At 40.0% G+C, this 15,595-nt stretch overlaps 1 long non-coding RNA gene across 4 annotated transcripts; it reads left to right on the plus strand.

Annotated features, from left to right (window-relative positions):
- The first annotated feature begins 1,781 nt into the window (after positions 1 to 1,781).
- On the plus strand, positions 1,782 to 8,072 carry LOC148915039 (uncharacterized). Of its 4 annotated transcripts, none has more exons than XR_016123002.1 (7): positions 1,782 to 1,880; positions 2,010 to 2,135; positions 3,754 to 3,936; positions 4,770 to 5,100; positions 5,230 to 5,303; positions 6,216 to 6,526; positions 7,500 to 8,072. It is a non-coding gene; the product is annotated as an uncharacterized LOC148915039 (long non-coding RNA). The 4 variants fall into 4 exon arrangements; XR_016123001.1 differs by having other exon boundaries at positions 4,770 to 4,897; positions 5,891 to 6,526; XR_016123003.1 differs by having other exon boundaries at positions 4,770 to 4,897.
- Positions 8,073 to 15,595: the final 7,523 nt, after the last annotated feature.

Consider the following 15,595-nt stretch of genomic DNA (forward strand, 5'->3'; position numbering starts at 1 on the left):
GGGTTTTTTAGTTGTTTGCTACCTCTATTTTCTAGGATAGGAAATCAGCCCCTTAAACAAATGGGCCACCCCTATCAAATATTGGGCTATTTGGGTTAGTTTTAGTGGGCCATTTTGACTGGGCTTTTGGTTGGACTATTTTCCCCTTTTTGTGCTCACCCATATGTTTGGGCCTAAGAAATGGGCTTGGGTTCCGAGGCTCCCAAGCAACCCGGAACCTCCACTTCTTGGTCCATCAATAGGCCTCATGATAATTTATTACCATCCATACCACAACCCACTCAAGCAAGCCCCGGGCATTTGAGTGGCTTGGGCCCACTTAGGCTTGTGGCGTGATTAGGTGCGGAATGATAATTCCTTGCTTAGCGTGGCGTGTCGTTTGGCGTGGCATGTGTGCAAGCGCATATGATGAACTTTCGCATGCCCAAATCGGGTTTCTTCTTGGTAAAGCATCGCATTGGGCCGAGAATTTATTTGGGCCGAACCGTGAATATTTTGGGCCTCAACATTAGCCCCCTTGATTATTGGGGCCATGAATGTGTATTGAAATGGTCCGAATAATCAATTTTCAGCCCAAAATAAATTACCGTGGCATGGCATGGCATGGGTTTAGGAGCAACTCAAGGATAACAGGTTAAGAGTCTCTGAAATTACAGCTAGGTCTTTTCCGGGAAGGTTGGAGGGGTCACACTGGTCCCGCTTAAAACCCAATCCTTCTTAAACACCGAGGGTGTTGCCTTGAAGAACTTTCCTAGATACTGTAATTTTGGAGGTCACTTACTAGAGTTACCAAGAGTTGATCTATTTTATGGCATGATATAGAAGAAAATGCTTGATGGATTAGCCCAAGATAACTACTTAGCTTGCATGATTTATTTGCTTGAGTGACTAGAGAGGCTTGATTTTGCATGATTGTGGTTTGCAAGAGTTGCATTGACTTGTGTATCTAATATTAGTTATGTATGCTTGATTTTGGCTTGCATGATTTGCTTTGACTTGTATATTCGGTATTTGGCTTGATGCTTAGCATTGGCATGTATGCTTGATTTTGGCTTGATACTTGGTATTGGCGTGTATGCTTGATTTTGGCTTGCATGCTTGGATGCTTGGTTTTGGCTAAGGTAGCATGGTTTAATATGGCTTTTGGGACATTTAGCATGGTGGATGTCATTTGACAGTAGTCGGACGTGCTAGTGGATAGTGGGGATCCAATCTTAGAGTTGCGGATGCAATAAGCTTGGATTCACCATTGTGTTTGATTTTACAGCACCAGCCTCCGAACACTTTGAATTTAGAGGACAAAACTTCAATGAAGGTGATATCATGCGACATTATGGCTAGATATTGGAAGAATGCTTGAAATAGGGCATGTGCTGGAAGGATGTTTGAAAACATGGCAGGTGCTGGAAGGATATTTGAAACAGGACAGGTGCTGGAATGGGCCGAATAATTAAACCCGACCCAAAAAATCAGATTTGTATTTGTAGAGAACTTCTCTTCTTCCCGCGTGCAAAATGACGACGTGTCATAATTGGCCCAGTGTTATTTGATTCCCAATGCCAAACGCCTTCTTCCTTTCTTTTTTATTATTTTCTTTCTTTCTCTTCCCTTTTCTTGCACCAGATCCAACTTCTTCCTACTTTTCTTCTCTTCGTTTTCCCTTGTTCCCCCAGCTCAAAACTGAGTGAGAGAGTAAGATCAAGTGGAAAACATCGCCTCAACTGGGAAAAGAGCCCAAGTCGATTTCAACCCCTTTAGCCCTTCTCCCTTGAAGAAGCCCTGTTGCTAGAAGGGACCTTTTTGTGCGGGTTTTCCTCTATGATTCTCAATTTCGCTCCCTTCTTGGTATATTCAAAGTCACCCGTTGGGATTTTAGCAAGGTATGTCCCTTCTCTAGCTTTCTCTTGGTTTTATTGAGGAATTTGCTGGGTTCCCTTCATCCATGAATATTGCCCTTTGTTTTGATTGTCAAGCATCAAACCCTCTTTTGACCTATTTTGTTATTGCAGCAACGTGAGTGCTTACAACGTGGGTGCTAGCAAGGAAGGGCTCGCACTAATCTTCTGGGATTCCCTTTTCTTTGATTTGCTCGAGTTGCTGGAAGGGTGCCAATTTCCGTGTGAACAAAACTGTTGGTATGGGTTTCTACCTTTTCCTCTTCTTACTTTAATCTTGCTCTGACCTCTTTTTTGTATAAAAAGGCTGAATGATGAGTCGATTTTATATTATATATTTAACCCTATTCTTATTATATTTTAGTTAATATTTTGGAAGAATTTTGATACTTTGAATTATATTTCCAATATAGGGTTTTCGACTTCCTCCGGAGCAAAACATAATCAAATGGATGAATTTTGGAGTAATTCTAGTTGGAGGACGTTCGTGAGTCACTTAGCTTGATCGTGTCAGAATTTCAGACTTTTCCACCAAGCGATGATTTCCTGGCGAATAAATAAAGGAGCAGTGCGCTATGCTGGAATAGTGACGTTTTGGGCTTTTATTGCGATTTTAGAGCCCAAGATGACCTCGAATGGGTTCGTGGCCTTCTGGAGAAGTGTTTGGAATATTTTTATCTTTAAAACGAGCTATCTTGGGCCAGATTTGGAGGAGATTTGAGACTAAAACGTGGCTGGGCAGATTTGGGCAGATTCTCCTAATCCAATTTGGACTTTATTTCCTAGTCTTATTTTATTTTAACTTAGTTTCCTTATGGGGTTTGGGGTAGCTAGGTTTTAGGAGGTATTTAAGCTTCTTTTCACAGAAATTTAGGGACCTCCTTTTAGAATTTCTTTTTGGCTTTTGGAGCAATTGCTAGGGTTTTGGATTTTCGCTACTTTCAGGTGTTTTCATTCTTATTCATTCGAATGATATTTTATTGGATTTCAATTATGATTATGTGTAACTAATTCCTTTTGCTAGGGCGAGGCCGTAAGCCTTAGCATGAATATGTAGTTTTATTAATTTGCTTATGAATGGATGCATGTTTGCTTTGAATTATTAATCACTGTGTTTAAAACTATCTATCTATTTTAATGACTGATCACCATTAGGATATGTAGACAAGTAATTTGATGCAATTTCTGTTGGAACATCACCCTGAAATTGAGGAGGGCTTCTTGTGATTAGTAATTGTAAGTTCACTTAAGGCGAACATCACGCTCTTAAGGGTTGCATGGTTTTTCAAAGGGTTTTCACAAAGCTTAATGAGTCTTGCATGTTTATATTTGATCTGAACATCACAGACGGATTGCATGTTAGATATACGTTTTCGCTTGAACATCACAAGGAAAGTATGCATTAGGACAACCTAACCTTCAAAGCATATATGTGGAAATTCATAAGTAATTGATAGAATTGCATAGGATTGCGACGGTGTTGGCTAAACCCTAGTTTTCTTTAAATTGTTAGTCTTTAAAAAGAAATCGTTTTTCTTCTTTGCTGTTATTTTTTCCCAACTTTCAGATTTCTTTTACTGTTAGTTTAATCTTTTCAAATTCATAAACTTCAAATCTTTGATAAAATCTATTTTAGTTATTAATTAAGAGTTAGTTTAATTACAAATTAGTCAAACAATCTTTGGGGACAACGACCTTGCATGAGCATTTATACTACAATTACTTTGTATTCTTGCAAGTATTTTCAGTGATTTTAACCCTGTTTGCTCAGGTACTAAAAATCCTATCACTGAACTTGGCATGATGTGCTTTATTTTCTGATTTTCTCTCATTCTCTTCTTTCTTCTTCTTCTTCAAGACCCAAACCCGTGGGTATTGTGCATCAGTACATAAGTCATATTTCGGAAGCTCGGATCAGAAAACTTCCTCAATCAAAGTTGTTCATCTGCTCGAGTACTATAGCCAGTAAAATTTGCAGAATTTTTTGAAATTTTCTGATACCTCAAAGCTGGTTTGCAACTTCTGCATTCATCCATGGCTGGTGAGTTTTTGCAGATTTTTCTTCTGCATGTGTCTTTAACTTATGATACTCGTATGATTGCGCTGCTTCACAAAATTTGCTTGAAATTATGTTGTCTATAACATATCCAAAATTGAGGATCATCCACCCATTCTAGTGCTCTCTACCTCCATTTTTCTAAAGCATGTTCATGAGTTGATGTTGATGCCTTTGTTCCATGCTTGTCTTCTATGCTTGGATGCTTGAGTTCCTCTGTATTTCCCAGAATTTGTGAACTAGAAATCGAATTCTAAGGTTGAGCTTTTGATTTAGGATTCTAGCTTGGTGATAAACAAGAGTTATACAAGCTCACTTGGGTATGCATGCCAAGTGCTTGTCAAAATATCTCAAAGTGGCTTGCTGGCTGCTTTTTGAACTTTTGAAATGTTTCTTTTCGAATCTGAGTTGGAGCTTTTGAGACATAAAAATGGACTTCTCAATGGTTATGTTGGAATTGGTCTTGCATCACTTGAAGAAAAAATGAATTTTCGGTGGAATTTCAAAGTAAGGGTTAAGGTGCTGGAGCTGTACAGTTTCTGCTGTGTGGGCTGTCTTAGAAATCTGTTTGACATGCTTCCCTAGCTCGAAATGCAACGAAATTTTGGGAAAATGAAGCTTGATATGTCTAGTTCTAATCTGGAAAGTCTGGGATTTGTTGGTTGTAAGCTTGATTTATAGTGATTTTCTAAAGGTGGGATATTCTAGCTAGGATGGTTGGAAAGCTTGTGTATAAGTTTTGCTTGGCATGTTGCTTTTGCTTGGGAATTTAGCATGTCCTTTCTGTTGGTATTGAGTGCTGATCTGAGTATTGCTAGAGCATGTTCTTGAGCAATATTGTCGTGAGAGCATGAAGTGGAATGGTATTGTCGCAAGAGCATGAGTTCTTCAATTTGCTTGAAATGCCCGAATTGCTTGGAATGCTTGAATGAAATGAAATTTCTTGGTATGTGAATTGGTATCACACCTTGTGAATTTTGTCAAATGCTTGATAGATGAGTTTGCTTGCACTTTGAGAAAATTATGCTTCCGGCACATCCGTTTGTGTATGAGTACCTTTCCGGCGTCTGATTTTGGCTAACATATTCTCTTGTTTTAAAAGCTCGACAACATGATAAAGCATGAGAAGTCTAATTTGATAGCATGAAAGTGAGTCTTGGTCTCTTGCAACTTCTCTTTGGAAAACATTATGCTTTAATAGCGATTCTACTTCCGACACCCCCTTTCTGTTTACTAGTTCCCTTTGATCGCCAACGTACTCCCTTGTTTCTTTTTCAGGCTTGATTGAGAGGTTCCAAAGCATGAGGAATGCCATCTTCTTACTGATTTGCTGGGATCTTGATAGAATAAAGGTGAGTTTTTCATCTTGACTTGCAATATGAAGGTTTATGAAAGATTCGAATTGCTTGATCAGAGGGACTTTGGGTGAGAAAGAGAACAAGCTAGTTCTTGAGGCCGTTTTGAGTTTTCTTCCAAAGATGTGATGAGTTTGTTGAACTATTGCTGTGGGATAAATTTTACTAGCATGATGTTTGAAATAGGACAGGGGCTAAGAAGATTTGAAGTAAGGGAAGCGCCAAAAATTCTTTGCTTGTAGAGTAGGAGTTGGAAGAATGTAACTTGGCTTGTTTCAAAAAGGGGAAATAGAAAACTGTTTCTCACCATAATGCAAGATTATCTAGGCTTGTTGTAATCAAAGAGATGATTTATACTGTGTGGCAAAAAAGGTAGATGGGTTTGCTTGTTTGGATGACACGGTGTCCTTCCTTGAATTTGCTTGGCATGAAGCCCTCAAGTCAGCTTGTTGCGGTCAGCAATTGGTTGATGAGTTGGGTTATATTCTCTTTGGCTTACTCAGGGTCGAGAAACAAAGTAGAGGCCTGCTTGTAAATTTTTTATTTTTTTTTTTTATTTTTTTTTGCAACTTGCTTCAAAGAAGATTTTTGGAAGAAGTAGACTGAAGATGAGAAGGAAGAGGCTAAGCGAGTTGCTGGAAGAGATTCATACTGACTTGTTTTCCTCCGGATAAGTAACAAAGCAGTTTGCTTTCCTCCAAGAGGAAAACTAAATTTTACAACAGCTTCAGGATTCTTGTCTCTCTCTTTTGTTTGGCATGAAGCCCCCAAGCCATTTGGAGTTTGCATGTGCTGTTTGCTATGATGGATTCTCTTAAGCCCCCATAAGCCTTTCGCAAGATGTTTTATCTGAAAAGCTTTAAATTTTGCTGTAGTGCAATTGCATGAATAAAGCTTGTCATTTTTCAGGAGTTGTCGTATAGCCATGAGAAGAAGTTCTTGCAAGTATTAGTTGCCGAAGTATCCATCTTCAGAAAGACCAATTCTTAAGTATGCCTGAAAATAATGATGGTGCCAAAGTTTGCGCAGAAAAACATGAGGATAATTGCAATGATGGGTCAGCTGGTTGCATAAATAATGAGATCAACAATGGTGCTGAAGGAGATGGTAACGTGAAATAGAAGATACGATATTCTTTTAGCACCAACTACCCTTCTTCCAGCACCAACCACCCCTCTTTCTTGGTGCATTTGAGGTCGTCCTTTGAGGTGATTGACAAGGTATGCCCTTTCTTCTTTGCAATTTCTCGAATCTATCGAGGGGCTTGTTGGGCTCTTCATGCACATAGGCTTTGCTCGTTCACTGGAATCTCAGGTCCTTCTTTTTAACTCTGTAGGAATAGATATAGACTGATATCTTGGCCTAGGCTTGTTTTTCGCATGCTTGAATAAATTTGGACTTTTCTCCCATGTTGTGGAAATAGAAATTGATAGAGTGCATGCTCTGCAATGCTTGAATCCTTTTGCATTTTGAGGAAGAATTTGCTTGTCATGGGAATTGCTTGAAAATTTAAACTTGCCATGGATAAATTGTATCTGCTTGGGTATTTGCTTAAGTGTTTCCTTTGGCCTGAGCTTGACTTGCCCTGCTTGGCGTATATTTTGCGTGTGCTGCGTTCTTGACCCGCTTTTTTGTTGTTGAACTATATGCATCACGAGCGCATGCTTGTAATCGCATGATTAATGCATAGGATTAGAGGCTATTGAAAGCTTTGAGAAAAGCACCATTGGTTTCTTTTTCTTTTTTTATTATTAATTTTTTTTTTATGAGCTTAGAATTTGGTCATGGGTAACTGTTTATTTTTTTTGGCTTTATAGGGATAGACATAAACATGTGTATGATGGGTCTGCAAGGATGCTGTGTAACTCGTAGGTATTTTGTTTTTGTGAAAAAGGTTACTATAAGGTAAATAGTGCTCAGTTTGTAGCACTTGCTTTGTGAAAAAAGGTCTGTTGGAATGATTGATTGAGCATGGAATTTGCTTATCATGAGCTCGAGTAATAGATTGCATGATACTTCAAAAATATTTTTTTTGTTTATGCATTTCGCTTGGCATGAGATAGCTTGCTTTGCTTGGCTTGTAAATTTTATATGGCTTGCATGCTAGTGTGGAGATTGCTTGGCTTTAACACAGAGAACTAGCTTTATGCTTTGCCGTTTTTTCAGCGTATTCTTTGTTGGCAATTCTTGCAGGGATTCATCGCTTGTGAAGATCTGCCATGGCATCCACTAACCCGTCGTCAATTATTAGTGGCCACCTTTATTCAACGGATGATAAATTGAAGAGGGGAAGGCCCCTCCATTGCTCAAGAATGATTGTGAAGATGTTGTAGTAGGCGAAGAGCCAGTGTCGTCTTGCTGCGTTTGTATCATTATGGTTCGGGAAATTCCTCCTCTGTGACTTTTCCCAAGATTGTCTGCATGCGCAGGTGTTCCCCTTGGCTTTAGCAATAGCGCATGGCGGCATGATTCCCATAGCCCCTATGTTCTTGGGACATCCGATGCAGGGGTAGACAATGCCCTGCTCCTTCTAGCAGTGCTGCCTCATACTCATCCTTTTCTCGGAACATCCAACATAGCTGCCGGCACTACCCTGCACCTTCAGCAGGTCTGCCTCCTACTCATTCTCTTCTCAGAACATGCGACATAGCTGCCGGCGCTGCCTTGCATCTTCCAGCGTGTTGCCTTCTACTTCTCCTCTTCTCGGAACATCCAACATAGCTGCCGGTGCCCTGCACCTTCCGGCGATCTTGCCTCCTACTCATCCTCTTCTCGGAACATGCGACATAGCTGCACGCCTTGCATCTTCAGTCGCTTTGCATCTTCCGGCAGCTACTATGGGCTGACTGCCGTAAAGGGCAAAATGGAAGAAATTGCCCCTTGGGCCTGAGTTCGAAAATTAAGCCCCAAAATACCTCGAAAAGGCAGTAGAGCCTTAGGAAGTATTTTGGTTATCTTCACCAACCAAAATAATGGCAGCTTACAGGTAATTTCTTCATGCTTACAGATAAACTTTTGAGCTTGGCATGAGGGGCTTGTGGCATGGGAGCAAAATTAGCATGAGTTGAGCACCAAAAGGAAATATGGCTTCCTAGGGAGAAAAGGGAGTGTTTAAGGTGAGGAAGAAGAGGTTTTCAAACATATGTGGCTAGGAAGAGAAAAGGGAAGAACTATGTTCCTCTGGCAGCTTGTCAGAAGAAGAAAATGGAGGAAGATGAACAGTGCACGAAATTGCTAGTTTTTGCAAGTATGAGAGGAAGCTTGCTCTCTAGTTGTGGATTCATTTGTTGGGTTGAAGAGGCCTCAATTTATAGCCGCTGGAAGCTGACATTTTCCAAGAAACCCTAATGGTTTCCATCCCATTTTGTCAAGTCTTTCCCTTCCTTTCTCCCTTCATCCCTTCAATCATCCTTTTTTGGTGAAATCTTCTCTGTTCCTTTGCACAAAATCAGGGGTTTTGGGAGCTCAAGGCTCTCCTTTCCCGTAGCTGCATAGTGGGGACTCCATTAACAGATGCACATGCTTGGTCTGAAGGGTGCTTCTCTTCCTGGCAGCTTACATGCTAATATTCCCTTGGGTCCTTGCATGTTTCTTTTGCTTTGAAACTTGTTTCTTCCTTCTCATCAACCAATGTGATCTTCCATGGCTTCTTTATGGCTTTATCCTTCAGCCAATAGATGGGGTTTTTTAGTTGTTTGCTACCTCTATTTTCTAGGATAGGAAATCAGCCCCTTAAACAAATGGGCCACCCCTATCAAATATTGGGCTATTTGGGTTAGTTTTAGTGGGCCATTTTGACTGGGCTTTTGGTTGGACTATTTTCCCCTTTTTGTGCTCACCCATATGTTTGGGCCTAAGAAATGGGCTTGGGTTCCGAGGCTCCCAAGCAACCCGGAACCTCCACTTCTTGGTCCATCAATAGGCCTCATGACAATTTATTACCATCCATACCACAACCCACTCAAGCAAGCCCCGGGCATTTGAGTGGCTTGGGCCCACTTAGGCTTGTGGCGTGATTAGGTGCGGAATGATAATTCCTTGCTTAGCGTGGCGTGTCGTTTGGCGTGGCATGTGTGCAAGCGCATATGATGAACTTTCGCATGCCCAAATCGGGTTTCTTCTTGGTAAAGCATCGCATTGGGCCGAGAATTTATTTGGGCCGAACCGTGAATATTTTGGGCCTCAACACAAGGTTTTAAATATTGTTGTTAAAAATTACCAACACTAGGATCAAAATTGGGAATTAATTAGCTGAATTGTTTCAACATATATTCCCGGTCAGCTTGTAACAATTCCTTAGTTCTGGCCTCCATCTTCAAACTCTCTTCTCTGATAGCCTCTTTTCCTTCAGTTTATCGGCAAACTTTATTATGTGGTGTTTGGGTAAATTGAAGTATTAACTAGGGGAAACCTCCGCTCCTAAACCTCTGACTCTCCCACCATGCTCGAGGGTTCCCAAAGCCAAAGTCAATACATCATTACTTTTAGAAACTATCAGAGTGTCATTAGAGACTTTTTTTAAACTAAATTCATCATAAAAGAGAGAGAGAGAGAGTGTGTGTGTGCATTAGTGAGTGAAGATAGCTTGTAAAACAGATAAAATAAAAACGACCCTAAATCAAAAATCTAAACCGTCGTGGTATTTTTTAGAAGTCTGCTAGGGTTTTAAACTGCTAGCAGTGGCACGTTCACGCACAAAAGAAAGTTGACTTGTTGACCACCAATGGTTGTCAAGCTAATGGGTAACTTTACCCTACCATCACAGGATTAAAATCAAAACGGGTGAACACCTTACTTTGAACCTCTGTTTCTTATAGGAAATCTAAACCCTCTCTCTCTTTAATACTAAACTCATTAATGCTTAGCTTTCATGCCACAAGCTTCTCAAGCCAAGTCATATATTTATCTATAAGCAACTGTTGGTTTTGTTGGTGAAGGAGACCAAGTTGTTTTCTAAGGCTCCATAACCCTATCGAAGCACTTTTTGGGTCTGATTCTTGAACTTAGATATAGGGGCAAGTCCCCTCATTTGCTCTTACAGCAGCACAAACCCATCCGTAATTGCTGAAAAAAAAGACCCCCACAATTACTCATCACTATCTAGTAAGCTAATTAATTATTTTGAGTTGTTAATTTGCATATACTACTGTGGCTTTACCATTAGCGTAAGGTGATTATTTACCACTTGTTATGATGTAACACAAGTAATAATGAGCAAGCCAAATCATGGAATAAAATTCAGGATGACAAGTCTTCTTTATTTTTCTAATTATTACATAATTAATCTAAGTTATACCATATATATATATATGGAAAAGAAATAGCATTACAATAAAACTCTAATTGTTGCCGATGAGGTTTCATATCATGAAAATGCAGCCTTATAGCAACATCCCGTCCCAAAATTTAATTTAATTTTCTAAATTTGAAAGTGAAGGGGCGGTTGTACCCTTAAGGTTTTAAAGTGGTTTAAGGTTCACTCTTTATTCGGGACTAGTTTTGGAAATTTTCTTGGTTCAACTACGTAGAGCTCGAACTCACGAGTTCGTGGATGTTTGTTGTGTAAACCCCGACCCAATAAATTATTTCTAATTAATTATTTAATTTTGTCATTGCATTTCTGCCCTTGGAGTAAGGGCACTTTAGTCGCTTTTTGTTCAGAAAAGAACTTGGGGAATTGAGTCGCATCGTTGGGTACAGCTAGTGAATACGAGTCCGTAGACATGTGTAGGGCTTTTTCGTTCAGCTCTGCAGGCTGGGCTCTGTAAAGAGCCAAAAATATGAAATTGCCCATTGAGTCTGAGTTTAAGGATCGAGCCCCAAGAGTGTTTTGAAAGGGTAGCTGAGCCTTAGGAAACACTTTGGTCATCTTCACCAATGAAACCAACAGTCGCTTACAGATAAATTCTTAGGCTTGGCATGAGAAGCTTGTGGCATGGGAGCTGAGCACTCACGAGTTTAGCATGAAAGAGAGAAAAGGTTGTGAGTTCTTATGAGAAGCATGGGTTCTAAGGAAAGGGGGAAGATATTCTAAGAGGGTATGTTGAAGAGAGAGGGATGGGGGTATATTGGGTGTGTTGAGTAGTTTCCGGCAGCTCCATAAAAACTCTGTCAAGCTTTGGAACAGTTTATCAAAAGGGAAAATGGGGAGACATGGAAGGATGGGGCTCAAAATTGCAGAGATTTCAGAGGTAAGAGATAAAGCTTGCACTCCATATGTGTCTTGAGAGAGAGAGAGAGAGAGAGAGAGAGAGGAAGAAGATGGAAGAACAAAGCATGAAATTGAAGGGTTCCAGAGGGGATGCTTGCCTTCGATCAGATTTCATGGTTCTTTGGGAGGCTTACAGCAACCAAGGTGAGTTTGGTGCGTGCCACCAAAGTGGGTTCTTTGCTGGGTAGAAGGTGGCTTCTTTTATAGGTACTGGAAGCCTTAATTCTGTCAAGCCTTCCTCCCCCTTTTCTTTACTTTCTTCCATTTACCTTGTTTGGGGGAATTTCCCTAGCCTAAACCCATAGGCACGCAGCATTTTAGGGTTCCAAGGTCCTCAAACAACTGGACTCCTCCATGTAGGTGAGGCACCACCCACTTTTGCTTCTTGTTTTCTGACCAAAACTTGAAGAGGAAATAATGGGTATGGGTGCTAGACAAAAGGTCATCAGCACATGGAGTTTACTTGGTTTTGATGGTTTTGACAAATATGCCGGATATTTTCCATGATGTTGGGCTGGGCTATTGGTATCTTGTTTCCAGCGGCCTGTGAGTTTACTCAAGCTGTTGGAAATAGCCTATTTGATCAAGGTGCGGGATATTTTGGCTGTTGTGGGATTTTTCCAATTGTTTGCAAGCCATTGGATATTTCCCTAAGCTATTGGACCACTCATTCTCTCTCACACTTACCCATATATTTGGGCTTAAGAAATGTACTCAAATTTTGGTCATCCCAAGCAGCCCAAAACTTCCACTTCTTAGCCCATCAATGGGCCTCGTGAATGCTCGTAACCATCCATGCCACAACCCACTCAGCAAGCCCAAGGCATTCGCCTGGTTTGGGCACACTTAAGCTTGTAGCGTGACATGTTGCTTAAATAAGGATTTTCCTCTTGGTGTTGTACTAGGGTGAAAATATATTTGGGCCCAACCTTAGATTTTTTTTTGGGCCTCAACAACATGAGGCACGCTCAATTCAAATTTAAAACGAAGAAATTATGATCTACGAAATTGCAGTGGCACAATCGTAAATATCTCGAAGTTCTGATTTAATTAGCAGATCAAACTCCTTTTTCTGGATCAAACTCCTTTTTCTGGAATTTATCTCTCTCCCCTGGCTCATGTGACCCTTCTTCGCGAAATAGACTGACCTATTTGGCCGACGTTTTATCCTCCATCCAACCACAAAACGTTCGTCTCGTCCTCATCTAAACATCCATACCCATATCCACCTTTGAAACTCCAAAATTGGTCGCGATTTTGGACTGGAACCGAGTGAAACCCTAGTTTCCTCGTTGCTTTTGTTTGTGCGATTTTCGACGATTCTAATTACCAAAATCATCGAACAAGGTATGAAACTTCATCCTCTCATCGTGCTCTACTTGTTTATATGCTTGGTTTCGATTAATTTTGAGGTTTTAGAGATCGATTTCTAACCTCCAATTATGCAAACAGTTTCACTTCGTTCCAGCTAGTTCCGATCAGTTTTCGGCCGTGGTCCAAGAACAAAAAATGCTCCCCTAGTTGTTCTTGATATGTTGGTATAGGTATTATAGTGTGTTTCGAGAAATTTCTGTCCAGAAATTTCTCAAGACATCCACGTGGTGCCGGCTGTGGGTGGCGATACATGGACCATTGTGTGTCGGCCCATTATGTTCTAAAATGCTCCCTATGTCATCCTGAGCATGATTGTATGCTCGGATTTGGAATTGGTTGTCATTTTACTATCGAACGGATATTGCACCTATTTTGAGATATCTGGGTTCGATAGGTTCAAAACTTTCAATCGGTTTCAATTTCAAGTATGTTGTTGTCGATACCTCTAGGATTGTGTAGGAACTTTCGGATTAGAAATCGGAGGTCATGAGCCTTGTGAGCCTTGTGGGCCAGATTGACCAATATGGAAAGTTTGACCGCTTGGTTGACCATGAGTCTTCCGGGACTGTCTCATCCTTCTGGAAGTACTAGAATGATTCTATAAACCTTCTTAAAGGTTGTGCACACTTCGAGACCCAGGAACTAGAGTTTTGAGTTAAAGTTCATTGTTGGGTACGTTTGTTAATTAATCCGTTTATTCTCTCGAATAGGTATCACACTTCACATACTCTAGAGGAAGAGTCCTCTCAGAATTCAGCTGCATTGGACATGTTGTGAGTGGACATATGTTTTTAAATGAACATTGTTTTTCAAACATGGAATTGCTTGCATAAATGTGATTTGATTGGAAAATTGGTTATTTTGGGTTAATTGAGATTATGGGATTATATTATCGGGCTAGTCTTGGCTTTTACATTGTGATATGGGATTTCTAGGGATTATTATTTTTTATTATTATTATTATTAAAGTATATGGATTTGGATATATTTTGGGATATGGGATTTATGTGGCTACACACCATTTGTTGTACCTTACCCTGGTTCGATATGAAAAGGATTAAAGTTGGTCTTTGGGACCCATCAGGGCACACATATACTTTTTGAGAGGTGTGTGAGGATGTTAGTCTACGCGTATGATTGGATTCAGCCACACGTATGATGTAAGTCCCCGTGTGCGTGTTGGGGAGCAAAAGTCCCCCGATTGGACTACTCATCCTTATCCATACGTATGATGGAAGATCCCGATATGTGGTTGAGAACAAACAGTCCCCGAGTTGGATTGTTTCCCCTCGTACATATCTTGTTATGGTGACTGTTTGTGTGTCAAATATATATATATATATATGGGTATATGTGGATTTATTTCCATGTTGAGGTTTCTTGGGCATGTACACTGAGAATACTCTACACATGAATGAACATTTGAAATGAATTTCGGAATTGAGATGGGATATTTAGAAATTACTTGGCTTATTGTATTTTTACAAGAGTATAATTGCTGGAAAAAGAATTTTGGGTTTTGATGTTTATATTTTATACTAATGAGTTTACTTTAGTGGTGTTGAATTTATGGTTTACTTTATTATATTTTTTTTTGCTCTCTCCTCTCCCCCATTTTCTCTCCGCTAATGAAAAGCGGTGCAGAGCGCTGCTTGAGGAAAATTCAAGGGGCCACCCCTCTCATGGGGTGTGGTCGATGTTTGACCGAGCCGTCGGTTGATCTCTCATGGTTAGAGTCCACGTGTTGATCTCTTATTGGGTAGACTGGGCTTGACTATTACTGAATGTCAACACTAATAAAATGTTTGTAAAATGTTCTTGAAGGTGTGGCAACTCTCTTCAGTTTCTCTCTTTTTTTTCTCTTCTACATAGTCGACTGTTGAGACTCTCTCTTCAGCAACTTCAAATTATATTGCAAAAAAGACGACTTCAACTGACTGAAATTGTTACCGAGTACAAAATAATATTAGAACAAAGAGCGGAGCCAAGAATTGTTCAGTACAAATGTTTACCAATATGTATTAAATAGCCAATCCGAAACCTAATTAAAGAACTGAAATTGAATAGAAATGATTTATGAATAACTTAAAAGGGAAAATAGGGAAGCTGAGATAAGTATATTAAATAGTCATTCACATGCATACTATAAAGTGAAATCCAATGAGGTGTTCTTCAGGCATGGAAGTATCGTATTGCCCTCGAGTCAATTCGTACTACCGCATTTTAAAACAAGTACCATATATGACCATGTCAAACAAACAAAGAATTGTACGACCACGGGGGCCTCATTCTCATCTCTCAAAATAGCAAAAAATAAAAGAAATTCTTAGGCCTCTCCCGAAACCCTAAATCCTAAACCCTAAACCCTAAATCCTAAACCCGAAATTATGTTGTTGTACCTAGTTAGAACAACAAAAAGAATTGAAACTTGTAAGCAGACTGACCAAAATATCTTACTGATTCGAAGACCTTATCTTGTAAAAGAAGACCCTAATGACAATGATGCCGTAATAAAACCTAATGACAGCCTTATGAATTAGGTTTGGCACAGTTGTGGACCGTTTATCCTTTTACATTGCCTTCGCGTCTATACTTTTAGTCACACGTTATTAAAAATAAAGAAACCACCATCCATTGAACTTTAATTCCTCCATATAGACTTTACTAGTGAGGGTGCCTGAGCGATACAGAGGGTTTTTAAACT

Source organism: Prunus mume, linkage group LG8, assembly GCF_029339155.1.
Source record: "Prunus mume cultivar Tortuosa linkage group LG8, ASM2933915v1, whole genome shotgun sequence".
NCBI classification, from domain to species: Eukaryota; Viridiplantae; Streptophyta; class Magnoliopsida; order Rosales; family Rosaceae; genus Prunus; species Prunus mume.